Here is a 17,344-nt window from a genome sequence, read left to right on the forward strand (position 1 = left end):
CATCCAAAAAATGTGTTTTCAGAAACTTATTTTTCGAGCTTTCAAGCCGCGCAGACGTGCTGCAGCAGCCAAAACAATAACTGTGAAGATGAATTCAGTCAGATAACATTTACATATTTCAGAAACAAAGGAATGGAGTCACTTCCATGATGCAGAACATCAGATCATACACAGAGAAAAGTTTTATTGCCCAAAAGTTTCTCTTTTGCTGCTTGGATGACTTAATTGAGTTCTCAAGCATGTTAAAATGTCAACTTTGTCTCAGGGGACTCTTCTTAAATTCCTTGCAAGCAATAAAACGAGACACAAATGACACAGAGAAACATTGACAGAGAAAATATAGAGCTATAAAAACCAATGGAAATAGGTGAATTTGTTGAAAGTTTGAGTTCATATTAAAATCTCTGACTATTGATTGTAGCAATGTCTCAATGAGTAAAGATTTCTATTTGAACTGAAGCATTTTACATAAAATTCCTCTAAGACCCATTAAGTTATAAAGGTGATATATATTGTGCAAATCTTACTTTTTCCATGTTTAAATGCTATATAATCGGGTCCTTAGTGCATTTACCAACCCAGGAATTGTGAAAAAGAACAACCTAGTAAATTTTTGGTGATCCTTTCTACGTAAGCTTGTGAAAAAACAAGTACGCGTGCTTCAGATGTGTGCACCGTATATCAGAAGTTTCTACTAATATGGTTTAAAATGCATTTCAGCATGACAGACATGATAATCAGAACCAAACAGATGTTTTTTGTCAGAGTATCTGAGGTAAGAGCTGTAAAGACAGCCCTATTATAGAAAAAGGGGTGGGGAGCAGCAGCTCATTTGCATTTAAAGAGACATGCACAAAAACAGTGTGTTTCTGCTTCCACTCAAAACAGGCATTTTTTAAAATGATATAATAAATGATTTGTGAGGTATTTTGAGCTGAAACTAAAAACTAAAAAAGGGGCATAATAGGTCTCCTTTAAGGACTATGAAAGGGCAACCTTTAAGTATGACTTTCTCTGAGTTCGCAAATAATATCTGCTCAAATATTAGCATAGTCTGAGACACAGTTAAGATGTCTTCTAAAACCCTCAAAGGAGATATTAGGGTCTTTTACTCAGAAGAAACTGAGAAGCAGGAGAGTCTGCATCTCTCCAGTCTAGGAGAAACACTTGAGATATCACAGAGATGTCATCTGTGATTTTTCTTTCCTGCTGATAAGAACACTATGGCATTTTACTAGGCTCAGTTTGTTAGGACAAGCTCTACAGTGAATGTGTGCGTGTCTTTATTTAGCAGTTTGGGTATATTATTGAAGTGCAGTATGCTGCAGAGATAACTTACATAACTTACATAACACTGACTCCTCAGGCAAATGCACTGAACTCACACACACACACACACTGCCGACTCTACAAACATTCACTTGCACGTAATAAATGCACACTCACACACACATGCTCACGAAAGAAGAAATATGCATGACTCGTGCAAAGCCAGACATGTGCATGCAATTATTTTGTGCATGCATTTGCACATATTTTTCAAAAAGACTAGAAAATAGGAAAATAAAAAGACCCCAGTAATCTTTCGTTTCCTTTAAAGATTCAGAGATCTCAACAATGTCTCAAACTTATTGCAGACCCTAAAGTCTGCAATCAAAGGAGATTCAATATCAACTCGCATGATGTTTCTCTTCAGATTCTGCTGCTATTCTCAATAATTTAAACCCTGTAATCTTACTCCAAGTCAATTGTCCAATTTGTGTTGATTTTGATTTTACTTAAGAAATTACAGAAAAAACATCTTAAAACTTATCAAGAAGTTTTTTTCATCAAGAAATTATCATATGAGATCAAGCGAACTCTGAGCAACAACCTTTTTCTTCTGGTAACACTAGCGAAAACAAACACACAACTTTACAGTACAGATATTTGCATATGTTCCTTCTGAATAAGCACATACTGTATGCTGTCCTCTCTCTGAACATTGAGCATAATTATTATTGTCATAGACACAGTCATAGAGCGACGGGCTTCACACACCCTCTCATGTCAATAAACACACGTGCTTCTTTTCACAGGCATTTAGATGTAAATAAACATGTTGGATTATGAACCACAACAATGAAATGAAACTCCATGAATCATTAATCAGAGAGCGGAACAAACCCGCGCAAAACAATGTGAGCTAAATATAAACATGAGTGTTGCAGAAAAGCAGCACAAGCCTAAACAATAAACACACGAGTATAGCTGACATATAATGTGTCTATGAACCTGTGACTATGTATAGAATTAACATTTGTGATAGACTTTTTGTTTAAAATCAAAACACAAATTTTATATCAACCACTTTAAAAGCTGAATTTAGTGCTGTTTTGGCATCACATCATTATAATGTATAGAATGAAAATGACTTAATTCTATTAATGACTATTAATCCATTAACGATTTTAAGTATTAACTTTAGCATTATAAAATTTAATTAAAAGCTGGTCAATAAATTATAAATAGATTATATTAAAATTCTATATTATAATATTTATCTAATATTAAAACACAGTTTAAAGTCAACCATATTAAATGCTGAATTTAGTCAAATCACCTCAGCATCCTAATGTGCAGAATATAAAACGTAAATTCTTTTTAAAAGTTTAAAAAATAAATAAAGTTGGACTTTAAGGTTATACATTTTCACTATTATTTTATTAGCAGTTTATTGTAAATGTAGTTCTGAAATGAAAAAAATAATAAAAAATCAAATATTCCAACTAGTGGAAAACTAGTCAAAAAGTTATATAAAAATAAACCATGACAATTAGTAAAAAAATATATAATTAATTATAAATTTATTATAAAAGTAAGCAAAACACTGCCTAAAATAGGAAACATATTTCATGTCAGCTATACCACATACACATTTTTGCATATGTTGATCAGCAATGCCAATACGGAGCTGGCATCTGCTCTGCGTCAACATTGGTGTTGACCTTTTGACCTCTGGCATGGAAATGTAATATCAGCATTTCATGAATACTCGCTGTGCTTTTTTTTTTTTCTTCTCTCTGTCGAACTTCCTTGGCCCTTTCACAGCCTGTACGCTCTCTGCATGTGTTTGTGTGTGTGTGATAGAGCAGGTCAAGGCAGGACAAGCAGCGGCAGTGTAAGGTCAGGATAACTGACCTACGTTTGAGAGCATGTGTGTGTGTGTGTGTGTGTGTGTGTGTGTGTGTGCGTTTGAGACAGCCTCCAGCTGCTGAGACAGATGCTGAGACTCCTTCTGCATCTACTAGAGACTGAAAAAAACAAGCAGCAGACCAAACACACTCACACAAACACTCTGATCCTTCTCTCTCACTCAAATGCCCACATAAAAATACACTCACAAAATCCTCAAACGCATTCACAAAAATAAAAAAAAAACCTCTGACTGTTCACATCTCATTTCTGACCGATGCAGAATTGATATCTTGGCACACCCAAATTGTCATGACTTAATGAGACATTTTGTGGAGTGTTTATGTTGTTCTTTTCTATACAATGAAAACATACAATCACCGGCGGCTGTAAAGCTTTTAAAAAGACAAAAAAAGAAAAGAAAAGCACCATCTGGTTCAATTTGAGCTATTGTTGTCTGAAGCTTAATTAAAAATTAATCTAACTATTTTGCTAAAAACTTGAAAACCGTTAAATCTGTCAAACGGTAGAAAAGAAATAGTTTGTGCATTATGGACAGTGCCACTTGGTACTCCCAGTTTTATGGGGAAGATGTAACTCTTTGATTGTGTTTGCTGTTTACCATTTTTCATCCTGTCAGCACAATTTTCATCTGGAAACCAAAATGTATTTTATTTTTGTTATTTTTTTTTTTTCTTTAGTTACTGCTGTTGTTCCTGCATCCTGTTTTAATTTGTATAGATATAACTGCTTTGATAATAACAGTAAAAAAATTCTGTTCTAAATTAATCTGGATTAGAATTGTGGTTGCCAAACCTTAGTGGAACGTGTCGATAGTTAAACTGATTGACTATTGTTTGATATTTTGGATTCAGTAGGATTTTTTTTAAATGAAATTCATACTCTTATTCAGCAAGGATGTATTAAATGGAACAACAGTGACAGAATTCTTTTGCAGCATTATAAATGTTTTTACTTTTTCAAATAAATGCTGTTCTTTTGTGACACTGACTGGAGTGATGGCTGCTGAAAATTCAACTTTGCATCACAGGATTAAATTACATTTGATAATATATTAACAATATTGTGACATAAAAATGTTAATATTTCACAACATTACTGTTTTTATTGTATTTTCAATCAGGCATGCCTTGGTGAGCCGAGATACAGTGCATATGATTTAAAGAAAGAAAAGAAAAGGGTGTGACATGTGACCATGTATGGTATCCCATACTTGGAATTGCTGCTCTGCATTTAAATTTAAACAAACACACACATGCTGGACATTCACTCTCCCCACATACAGTCCCTGCCGGTATCAAGACTCAAACCCATGACTCTCTTAACCATTAGGCCACAACTGCCCCCCGATAAGATACATAAAAGGCTACTGTATGGCAGTTAAACTTGTTATTAAACTTTATTTCAGCTAAAATAAATAAGTCAGTTGTTGTCTGGAATGTGACAGAATATTGACAGAGACCACAAAGGCTCACATACAGCCTATGAATGAACGAATGATCTGAATAGTCAGAAAGCTTAGGGACTGTCAGTGGCGGAGCTAGAGTTTTATACATTGGGTGGCCAGGGGGTGGCCAAGGCTAATTAAGGAGGTCCATGACAGAAAATCCGAGAGCATTCTCGGCATTTTTAGGTGAACTAACGCTTTAACCTCATGTCATTCCAAATGACTTTCTTTCATTTGTGGAACACAAAGGTACTTACAAAAATATACATATATTGTGTAAACTGTTGTTTAGATCCAATTTATTTTCAAAACCTTTTGTGTGTTTCAAAGAACAAAGTATTTATTTATAGACTCGGGTCAAACTTGTATGCATGAATAAATTTATTTGCATTATATAAAATAATATCAGTGAACAGCAGTCTAATCACAATGTGCAGTAGTTTGGTTGATAATCTCTCTCCTTTTATTTCCCTGCTATTTTTTCTGTCTCTTTCTCTATCCTCCTGATCTCAGTAGTCGACCTCACCTTGACTCCCTCCTGTAAGATACGTTCCTCTCAGAGTAACACTTCCAAACGGCTGGCCCTCCTTCATGTGTTCACGGGCAATGAAAAGGATTGTTCTGCGGATCCGTTGAGCCCACTGGAGCCCCACCAGTGGTAACACAGATAATGGCCTAGAATCATACTTTGGGAAAGTAGGCCGCTGACTGGCTCGCGCTTGTTCCCGGACCCCAGAGGTACGATGGGAGGGACTCATTCAGGTCACAGCTGTGCTAGAGCCTCTCTCACACTCTCTCTCTATCTCAGTCTTTCCTTCCCTCTCCTTCCTGACCATTCACTCCTGCCCTCGCCCCATCCTGACCCCCACTTACAGGAAGACACTCGCAAAGGTTTGCCTTCGATTCTGGAGTCTTCGACCCCTGCTGTGGAGGAGAAACTATGGGTACACTAGTACAAATAATTTTTAATGATGTAGAAAAAAAAAACGTAAAGTCAGTATATTTTTTATATTTATTTAATGGCACCTTTTTAATGATTGAAGGTGAGTGACACTGATACTAATACTACTGATGTCTCTAGAAAATGGTTCTTTTTATCCCAATATTTAACCACTGACTAGCCATTCAACATTACAAGAGCTATCAACTTCAACATTTATTAGATAAAAAAAAAAATTCTCATTTAAGTGAACTTGAAACAATCTTCACATAAAACCATTATAATAAATGTCATATCGACCTGTGCCCCTCAGCAAGAAATATACAGAAATTGAATAAAGTTATCAAACACTAAATTCTAAACAGAATATAGAAGAATCCTTAAAGCTACAAAACCTATTGCTTTCCTCTTTTATCTTTTCTTTGATTAACAGACATCACAGCAGCAGGGCCGGCGCTACCTATAGGCAAAGTAGGCAGTTGCCTAGGGCCTCGGGCTTGGAGGCAGGGCCTCCAAATCATCTCTATATGCTTGTCCACCAATCAAGAGCAGCAAAATACTAGGCTGTTTGTCCATTGGATATAACAATTGTCATTCACCATTAGTAAAACCAATTAATTTCCCCCTTTAAACCTGAGTCACGCCCACCCTCTGAATATTTAAATGAAGAGATTATATAAGTTACTGGTTTTATGAATGAGATCCAATTTTACTACAAATTGATCTGATGGCGCCGAAACGAACGCATCCTTCAGAGGCTGCTAAGCGTAAGGCTAAGCAGGCACGCAAAGAAAGTTCAGCTCGTCATGCAGGTACCATCTATTTTGGAGTGATTGTAATGTATTGTAAAAAAAATTTTTTTAAATAAACTGAGCCTGACGATCAGCGTCGTTTTGGGATAAATCATTTGACGGTTATTCTGAGTTCAAAAGAGCGCGATCACCGTTGATGGACAATTCGCTTCTGACACTTTGAATCTGAGCATACAATGCAGAATTTTGTTAGAAAAAAGTTACGTTACGAACCGTCCGAAATAATCTGTTCGCGGAAATTAATCGTAATTCCAGTCACTGTTTCACTGAGGCGAATTCATGATGAACTGTTGATCTGAATCTTACAAAGGAGTCGGTTCTCCTCGTTGGAATCGATTACAACCTGTGGAATCAAATCTTGATTTCTTACGCCTTTGAATAAAGGAATCGATTCCTTTCCTTTGGAATCGATTTCCAGCCCTAATCAGGCGCTGACTGTCAAAATACCAAGTTAAAGAAAAAGTTAAGAAGTTTGTCAGTCAAAGAGCAAGCGCACTATACTAGAGCATTGTTTATTATGTTTCAAAACAGCTACCTCAACTGTCTGCATTTCTTCTGAAACGCAGATGTTTAGTCTACATTTTCTGCTCGATCATAATATGCCATATTTACTGAAAATATTTTTAAGCATATGAACAAGCACACCCGATTACAAGAAGAAACGAACTAGACTTTTTATTTAGTAGCTAGTTTATTTCTATCACTTCCACTAGCAGCTGATTTGTGTATAATCATATTAATTGTATTTCTCTAATATGACATATTTAGTCTATTAAAAACAAAACAGTTCATTATCACAAAAAAGGGGTTAGTGTGTTACTATAAAGAAATTACTGAACAAATTACTGAATAAATTCTGGGCCAAATTTCAGAGCCCGGAGCCCTCCCTCGATTTATAAAATCATGTGCAGGATTTAGCAAATCAAGGGAACGAATTAGTAAATTGTGCGCACAATTTTTAAATTGAGGAAACGTTTTAGCCTCCTATTTTTCTCCTGCATGCCATGTGTGGGGCTCCGTAATAAGGTTATTTGGCTGCTATTACTTTAACACCTGCCTCTGCTGAATGTGACGTGGATCTGACATGTATGCTCGTATTTCATTCACACATTAATATGAAATGATACAGGCTACAGCGCACACCACCAGATTTTTGTATGCAATTGAAGAGCACATGCTACGAGCACAGTATAATGGCTGATTGCACAGGAAAATTAGTTTTAACTGACATATGGCCGGACAACATCTCATCTCACTGCAATTCACTGTTGCTGTTTTGAAGCTCCTCATCACCTGTACCATTTGACTAATGCCTGGCACTGAGGCAAGGTGGAGTGTGCATCTAAATATGACCTGTTTAATATGGTCATAAAGATGTTCTGCATTTAAATAAATCCAATTCTTGTCAGGGAAAAAAAGTTCTGAGTGAACTGGCCAACCCTAGCTCAAACCCTGCGTTAACTGCATTAAATATTTTCAACACTGTTAAACTGCCTGCATTAACACACTAATTCTGGCAGCACTAGTTGAAACATACTCTAATGTACATGAATACAGACACTTCTAGCTACACTAAGCTTAATTTCACATGTGTCAGTGTGTAATTCACAACTCAAGTGAATGGTGTATTCTCAGTGTTGCCACTAGGAGTGCTATAGCAGACATTTGTGTAAGCTGTCTTCTTTTACAATTGTTTTTTCTCTTTTAAAGGCAGGGTAGGTGATTTGGTTCAAAAAGATTTTTTGTTCAATTCTATTCACATCCTGATAGCAATCAAATGTTAAGTGGTCTAAATGTATTTATATCATCTGTTGAAGGTGTAGGACCATAACTTGTTTGTCTGTCCAAGTGATACAATAGGCAGTCCTACCTGCCTATCAACATATGCATCTGCATACCTCCACGCACCCTGTTTACGCAGACAGCACATTCCATTACACTATAAGCAGACAAAGTAAGAATGGAAAGTGTTATTACTGTAATATTATGTACTTTGCTCTGTTATGTTTTCTTACCGGTGAACAAGACATGAGGCAATCTGACAGCATTGCATTCAACCCTCCACCAGTGGCATTTCTCATTGTGCCGCTGGTTAGCCTCTGATTTGCTTGTGTGCTTTCAATAGTATGGGAAACCAAAGATGCAAGGCAGCTTAAAAATAAATAAATAAAATAATTATAATAATAAATGCAACATTTGAAATCAAGTAAACGTGAGAAACGTGACTGTTGAATGCAGTTTATATATGCTACAGCTCCCCTTGCGGCAATAATAGAGGAGTGCTGGATAGAAAAACAAAAAAAACAAACCTTGTCATTTGAGCCAAAGGCCAACTACAACCAACTGAGACTGAAACCCTTATTAACATCTCTACATGTTCCTGCAGAGCTCTTGTCCTTTCCTTTTGGCCCTAAAATAAGTAAGCTACAAACTCTTTGTGGCTGCAGCCTCATCATACACCATTTCAGACATTTTTCATGCAGCCGGTTGATGATTCTCCAATATAGGTATAAACATGTTGAGTTGGCACAAAATACAATGCTTTGCGGTGATTATAATGCACACATCTGCATTAGAACCACTTTAAACCTCCTGTACCATTGCACTGTGTGAACTGCTGTTTTATAAAACCCTCACGTACATTTTTGCGATTATTTCAGATTTTTATTTTTGGGGGGGGGGGGGGGGGCTGGGGGGGTTGAATATAATAAATACAATAAGTTACTTTTGCAAAACTAATCTTTTCAATATACACTACTGTTCAAAGCATTCGATTTCATTGAATAAATGGTCATTTTGGACATATTGACAATAATATGAAATGTTTCTTGATCAGAAAAACATTAATGATTTCTGAAGGATCATGTGACCTTGTGAAGACTGGAGCAATGATGCTAAATCTCAGAGCAGTGAACACACACACCCGGAGCAGTGGGCAGCCATTTATGCTGCGGCACCCGGGGAGCAGTTGGGGGTTCGATGCCTTGCTCAAGGGCACCTCAGTCGTGGTATTGCTGGCCTGAGACTCAAACCCACAACCCTAGGGTTAGGAGTCTAACTCTATAACCACTAGGCCACGACTTCCCACGTGAAGCACACTGCATTTAAAAAATTTTATGCGATTTTGAGTTTCATTGGATAGAGAAAACTTAAATTTTTGGGTGTACTAGTTTTTTTTTTGTTTTTTTATGAGGAAAATCACTTAAATGATAAATTCAGCCTTTGGACTACTCATTCACAGGTCCATGAAGTATGATTCAGGCACATTAACTTATGCAGAAGCAGAAGTTTCCTGTAATGAGGTTGTACTGAAGACATACTGGATTATTAGAGAACCCACTGTACAATATAACACTGCTGCTGAATATGTTGTCAGTGGGAAGCTCATTTCTGGCTTAGGTGGGGAGGAAGTAGGACAAAGAATTTCTGAGATTTGTAATGTCGAACAACAAACTTGTGCAATCTGAAGTGGCTGTAACTGCAGCAAGCGAAGACCATCAGACACCCACGGTGCCATTCCAGAAGCACTTCCAGTGTGCAAGCTGCAACATCCTGTAATTAAACTGCTGACAATCTGAAATACATCATCCTGTGATCACACAACTATAGGATGGCTCTGTTTCAGCCCGAGACCTAAAAGCGATGGAACACACATTTTGCTGTGTGTCAGACAGAAGCGTTGTATTGTTACTACAGGCGAGCTTCAAAAATACAGCTGCCACATCCTTTGACAACCCAGAATTCTGTATAGAGATGAGACAAAGAGAAAGAAAATGTACTGTCGGAATGAGAATGGAGAAAATTGACTAAAGGGATGGATAAGAGGGAGAGACGCGCCTGACCCAGATCTGGAGAAGGTAACAGCATCATGTGCCTTTGACGGAGGGATTTTTACAAGCGCCGTTTGATGTTGCACAATTAATGCATGCTTCACACATGAAGGGGCCATCTGCACGTGCATAAAAGCAGGAGGCGGGATTTAAGATGACAAAAACACCAATGAACCAATCAGCAGAGTGAGCTGGGTTGACTGACAGGCCAGAAATGATGAAGTCATCCACTCAGGCAGCAGTAAATACAGGATAAAGATCCGTTCTACTGGATTTCTGGATCACAGAAGTGTTCCTGCTTTCGCGTGGCCTCATTAGGTCTCAGCTCTGCGCTATCCAATGTGTCCTCTGTGCTCCAAACTCACACTCAAAGTATTTATGTTAAAGAGGCTAAATTTAGTCTCACTCATTCTTTCTCTCTTCCTCTTCCACTCTTCCTCCTAGTTTCACCTTTAGTCTGTTTTGAACCAGATCTGCGTATGTGGCGGCATGTTATTGTTACCCTGGTCCACATCCTGTGTTGTGCACTAATGATTTCGAATATCCTACAATTTCCTGGCTGTCACCCTGCTGCATTCTCATCCAAGTCTTGTGTCAGTCTAAAGCAGCAGTTCTGCCAAAAATGAACAATCTGGCATTATTTACTCACCCTCATGTTGAGACAAACCTGTATGTTGTGTTATGTTTTCTTCGTCAAACACAAAAGGAGATATTCTCATGCTGCTTTATAATTAATATTAAAAATGTTATAATATTAATATTTTTAATATTATAATATTACAAATATGGTCATTTCACTGACAAATAAAAAAAGTATTTAAAACATACTATAATTTTATTTTACATTACAAATGACAATACTAATATTTATGTATATCTTAATTTATTTATTTTCAAATTTATTTTGGTGGAAGCCCTCAAAGGTTTCTTTTGTTGACAACAGCTGGTGCAGGTGCACTGGGCAATGATTTTTGGGTCATGATTTTTGTTTTATTTCAATGAATTATGCAGCCATAGCATACAGGTTTGAAAATAAGTAAACGATGTCAGAATTGTACTATTCCTTTAAAGGAAGATATGGCTTATAGAAAGTAATGATGAATGACAGACTAGGGGGTGAATGGGATTTTAGCTGGACTTCCTGCCCAGGGCACAGATGACTGCATTTTGTTTTCCATGATGCGTGTGTGTGTGAGACAGATTGTGGTGTGTGAAGGTGGTCAAGCGTGTGAGCGTTCTCCATTACACACATCTGTATGTATCAGTGTGTGTGTGTGCTCAAGTTAACGTCTCTAGTGACCTGTAACATGTGTGTGTGTGTGTGTGTCTTGTGTGTGTTTGTGCATCTGTGTGGGAGGAAACAGTTTTCATCATTTTCCTGCAGTCCTGTATCACCGCATTTGATGCGAGATTGCCTCTCTCTCGCTCTCTCTCCATTGGATCATTCAGGTGGGCGATGAAGTTGATTAGCTCAGTATCTGGTTAGATGGGCAGCACTTTAGTCCTTAATAACAGCATTCTCACATGCTTGAAAGCAGAACTGAAATGTGTGACACTATCTACTTTCGGAATAGCATACTACATACTTCATATTACAGTACAAGTCTTAATATTTCTGCAGTATGCAGGGTGTACACTGCAGCATGCAACTCTTCTGTATGCATGAACTACCTGGATGAACTACGACATTTGCCAAAATGTGCAGTATACAAACGAGCACTGCAGTATGCAATGCACTGAGCACTATATCCCACAATACAGTGTACTTGACCTTCCATTTCCAGTGTAACAAATCAAGCTACTATTATCAGCTGCAATGCTTTATATCTTTTTCTGGCTTCACTATTTGAACAGACTGCCAAGAGTTAAGACGACTTTATAGAAAATTAGATTAAAAATGCAAAAATCTGAAACTTGACTCCACTTGCTGTAATATGCTAATTTACTGCAAATGGAAACCACTACATTTTGTAATTACCAGCAAGAGAGTCTACATTTCTAAGTTGGCGAATGTAAATTTGAAAATAATGGTGGACACAAATTGATATTGGTTATGATTAAATGGGCCTAATTGTGAATATTTTTGTACAATTTTCATTTGTACACATTTTGTGCATTGTAACTGAATAAAAGCAAGTTAAATTTGAAGCAACAGGTTTATTTGACAAAATATTTCCCATCATTTTCTGTGGCAGAAAAATTATGTTAAATACATTGACAATGCATCAGTTACACACTTAATGTGCACTTTCTTTTTTTCTTTAAATAGTTTTTGTCAATAGTAAAATTTTGAATTTTAAAACTGGCCAATGCATTCATAAAAAAAAAAAAAAATGAACACAATTACATCATAATTATGACTTTCAAACTCATAAGCAGGAACATCCCAAGAGGATCAAACATGCATGTAATGAGGTCATGTGACAAAGTTAATGAATAGAAGAAACCGCAATGCGCAATATGACGGCTCCAGTCCTGCCTTCTAAATAAAAGAGTCACTGCCATTAGAAGCTTTGGTTCCCATAGAAACCTGAGACTCGCATACACTTAGGTTTACACATCCGCATTGGTGGTACCGACCTGAAAAATACACTTTCTTAATGCTATTCATGTCATGTCTGTCTAAGGTTTTTGTTCATGTTTCATGTTTTCAGTTCAGGTCTATCAAGGCTTTTATGTCCTATCTTTTAGTTTGGTATCAGTTATGTTTCCTGATCCATGTCATGTGACCTCCAGCTTGTTTCTTATGTCTTGTTTTCATTGCATTTTTCATTATTAGTTCTGTTCTCTCACTGGTTCATGTCCATTTGTCTTGTTATCTTGTTTAGCAGTTCAGTTCTGTAATTGATTATGTTATGTGATTAACACAGTCTTGCATTTAAGTCCTCATGCTGGACATTTTTCCTTGTTGTCAGGTCATTGTTTTGTCTAGTCAAACTATAGTTCCTCATCTGGGATTAAGTTCAGAGTTTATGTTTTGGATAAAATCTATTCCATCTTCCCAACATTAGACACTGGACCAAAGCATTACACTGGTTATTATGTTTACAAGTAGCATGGTAATACTATGGTATTCTTTGAAGTGTCTTTCAGTAATATGTAAAAAAAAAAAAAAGATTATGCCTTTATAGGTTTAATGTTTTGTTATTATCATGTTTTTTTCTGAACATGGTACTACGGTAATACTATGTTGTTTTGGACACGATACCATGGTAAAACTATAATATCTTGGAGAAACATCCAATTAATTATGCCATGTATGCCATCTTTCGAACATTGGAAAATAATTATGAAAAGCACACAATCTACTTCACTAAAAGCACCATGGTATTATAATGCTTTTTTGAAGTACATTGTAATGGTACTAGTTTTTCTGGACACAATACTACAGTAAAAAGTCAAGAAACATCTACATAATTACGCCAAGCACACTATTTAACGCTATTGGCTTGCATTTATTTTATTGCTTATGGTTTTAATGCCTTTTTAATGCTATTACAGCATTTATCAGACAAGCCAGACTTTATTGCTTATTGTAAATATGAGGTTTCAGTATTTCTCCTTTCAGATAAGAGGTGGTCTTGCATGCCTAATGTAGCTGCATCGTAAATATGGTCATCAAGTAAACTAATGTTCCTTAAAAAGTACTTTTATACTACATTGTGCAACATGGATTTGGCTAGTTAGCATAGTTCAGTTAACTACACCATTCAGACAGTCATTCAAAAGTATCCATGGGATTTACAGATCAGGTTATTGGCTGATAAAATACACTGCAAAATGCTTTGAAATAAACTGGAATGTTAAAATGATCATTTTCTTCAAGTGTGATATAATAAACACCATTGGTTTGATTAGAATTGCATAATGTCCACATACTATTTTTTTAAACACAATTGGCAATATTCAGTATATACTGTGCAGTATGCAGTACCTTAGAATTCCATTCCAAACACTGCCTGTGCATTTGCCCCTGTGTGCGAGAGAAAGAGATTGCTGGGATACAAGTGCATACACATCCATCCATCCATCCATCTATCGGCTGTCAAGTGGCTGATTCCCCATCTCTCCCACTTCTCATCCTCCACACTTTTCACACTTCCCCCTCTCTTTTCTTTCACCTGCTCTTGTTTCATTTATCGCCAGGCTCATGTCAACACTCTTACTTCGTTTCAGTGTTGGGCTTTAACATCCCGTTCATGCTGTGTGTCGCACTCGGCAGGAGGCATGCATGAATTAACACAGGCACAAAATCAGGAGAAAAATGTCAATCTTTGAAGCCGTTTCGATAATGCCATGAAAGTGTGTGTTTATGATTGCATGCAAATAATATATTCCTGTTTCAAAACCTCTCCATTCCTAGGGGCCAAGAACACCTATTAGTACCAATCATAAAAAATACACTATGATGCAGTTAGAATAATCTAGTCATTAATGTTGCATTACTACATTCCTTTAGGAGACAGATGGCAGTGAGGCGCATTCTGTCTCACGGAGAATGCAGCACATAATAACTTGTGGAAATTAGCAAATTCATCTTAAGCAATCTACTCGCTTACTCATTTGTGTTTGTCTCAAGTGTGCCTTCTTCTATGCACCAATTTTACTCTCTGTTACGCCCTAGAAAAATTTGAAATACAGTACTGCCATGGACATGGTACAATAGTGATACTTTTAGCTACCGTGGTCCCATGGTAAGATATCTTGGAGCAATATCTAATATGGAATCTTATTCCATCTTCCCAACAATGGACATTGGTACCATAGTATAACCATTGTTTCTAGAATAGAACATCTATACAAGCATAATGGTAATACCATGGTATTCTTTGAAGTTTCTTTGAGTAATATGTGAATAATTATCCCAAGCACACCATCTTCTAGACTAAAAAACACCATGGTATAACCCACAGTACTTTTTTCCTAAAGGTTTCTATGAACGATCAGGCAGTTTCTTACTTCTGCTGTGTCCTCTTTATACCTTTCTCACCTTCATACTGGCTGCTTTGCCTTCCTCATCCAAAAGCTATATCTGGACAGGCTCTCACACAGACCTTCCCTAAAGCTTAGTACCCAAGATACCTAACGGTCAATATTACATAAATGTGACACATATGCTGCACTATGATTATTTAATGCAGAATGGCATATGTTGCTAAATAATTACAAGCGGCCACACTCCAGGGTTGAAGGGATAGCCCTTACAGTACACAACACCTCTCTCTCTGCCCAAACCACAGTTGCTCACACACTATGGTGGCCCAAAACGTGCCTCCCCATCCGCCTTTATTGTTTTCCATAATCCAACCAAACTGATCACATATACATAGGGGATGATTTTGGGTAGCTTTTCAGTATGCACAGGCATTGCTGAAGACTAATTAACCCCTCTCTCCACTGGCCGCCCACACTATACATCCACATACACATATCTCATCATCCAGTGATGCTGTAGTGCCCACATCTTCACTACTTGACATTCTAATGTTGTTGCTGTTTATTATTATTATTATTAATATTATTATATATTGAATGTGTATTGCAAAAACTGGAAATATAAATATGGCTTTAAATTTTGCTAAGCTTACAGTACGTGCATGCGTGCATTGGTATAGGCTAGTTATGATGGGTTTGCATAGTCTCTTAATGTATTTATCACATCACATGAAATATATAGTTCTGCAATGCAACTTGTTTTTCTGCAATAACATTTCGATTTAATGCCACTGGGATTTCTGGATCCAGCACATCCTCTATGTGCAAGCCTTGTTTACAGTGTGTAACGATGTACCAACGAATCGATAAACTGCTACGGAAAGATACACTAAAATACCCTCATAGGCCGTCTATGCAAGGATGTGTATGTCAGTGCACGAACTGACTGCGAGGAACTCAACGCCCTGCATGACAAGAGTGTACTCGTGCAAGGTCTCGAGGCATTACACATTTCACATCATTACACGCACAATCGATACGGTAACTCACGAGATCATCTCGTTATCCGAGCGCTGGTAGCTACCCGACAAGCGCGCGCACTGACATTGGAGTAAAAGATGCGAATGGGCGAGCGCAAGGAGATACATGAAACAATGCAGGAATGCAATGCAATAGCCACGCTACCTTTAAGTCGTCCTTTCGCTGTCATCCTCAAACTGCCAAAAATATTTCATTGGATCGAGATGTTAATCTCTCTCTTTTTCTCTCCTCCCCCCTTTATCTCTCTCTCTCTCTCTCTCTCTCTCTCTCTCTCTCTCTCTCTCTCTCTCGGGTAACCTGCCACTGTATAACAGTTCATCCATCCGCCAGCAGGCGCGCGCAGCCGTCGATGCGCTCCACAGATGTGGCAAGCCGTTTCACTTTTGTTCTTTACAACTGTCTTAGATTTATGTGACTACTATTTAGTTTTAATTACTACATGTATACATGTAATATAGATTCTAGATTATAGTCAGAAATTGCTAGCAAATTCAGAAAAATTTACAAAAAAAAAGCAAGTAACATTAAATTAAATGTGTCATTTTGAAGTATAAACAGTTTGAAAATAGTATTTTCTTTTAAAAATGTCCTCCAGTAATCTTTGTTTTATTTACATCTTCAAAAAAAAAAAAATAATAATATTAATAATTATAGTGTATTTCAGTTCTATAGCATTTATTAGACACTAGTACTTCGGTTATATGATACCTACATTTGGAATCACATCACACCAAACAATTTTGGATGAAATGTGCAGTTTGTCCTGCAAACTATATATAGGCAATATAAATAAAAAAAACTTCACCAGCTGCTAAATTCAAATCTGCATTCCCTGCCTGGCACAGAGCCAGAGATGCACACATTTTTAAAGCATGGCACATTATTACCAATCTCATATGATTCTGTTGAGTTTATGAATGCAAGGGCCAATCACAGCCGTTCGGAAACATGCTGTTTCGCTCGCTGACTGAATTCTCTGGCTAGTTCTCTCATCAAAAACAGAGTGAAGATGTACAAATGTAAGTAAGATATTTATTTCACAGTGTAAACAGCTTTAGAGATTATTATGGAACATTTTGTGTGCTTGAACCCACTGGACTGAAGTGAAAACGTTCTTTGATAATATAAACATTCTTTGCTCTCT

General features: G+C 37.1%; 1 protein-coding gene across 2 annotated transcripts in view; it reads right to left on the reverse strand.

Moving 5' to 3' along the window:
• ppp3cb (protein phosphatase 3, catalytic subunit, beta isozyme) overlaps positions 1-17,344 on the reverse strand; it is a 48,807-nt gene that overhangs the window by 27,089 nt on the left and 4,374 nt on the right. The window lies entirely within an intron of this gene.

Source organism: Carassius carassius, chromosome 29 (genome assembly GCF_963082965.1).
Source record: "Carassius carassius chromosome 29, fCarCar2.1, whole genome shotgun sequence".
Lineage (NCBI taxonomy): Eukaryota > Metazoa > Chordata > Actinopteri > Cypriniformes > Cyprinidae > Carassius > Carassius carassius.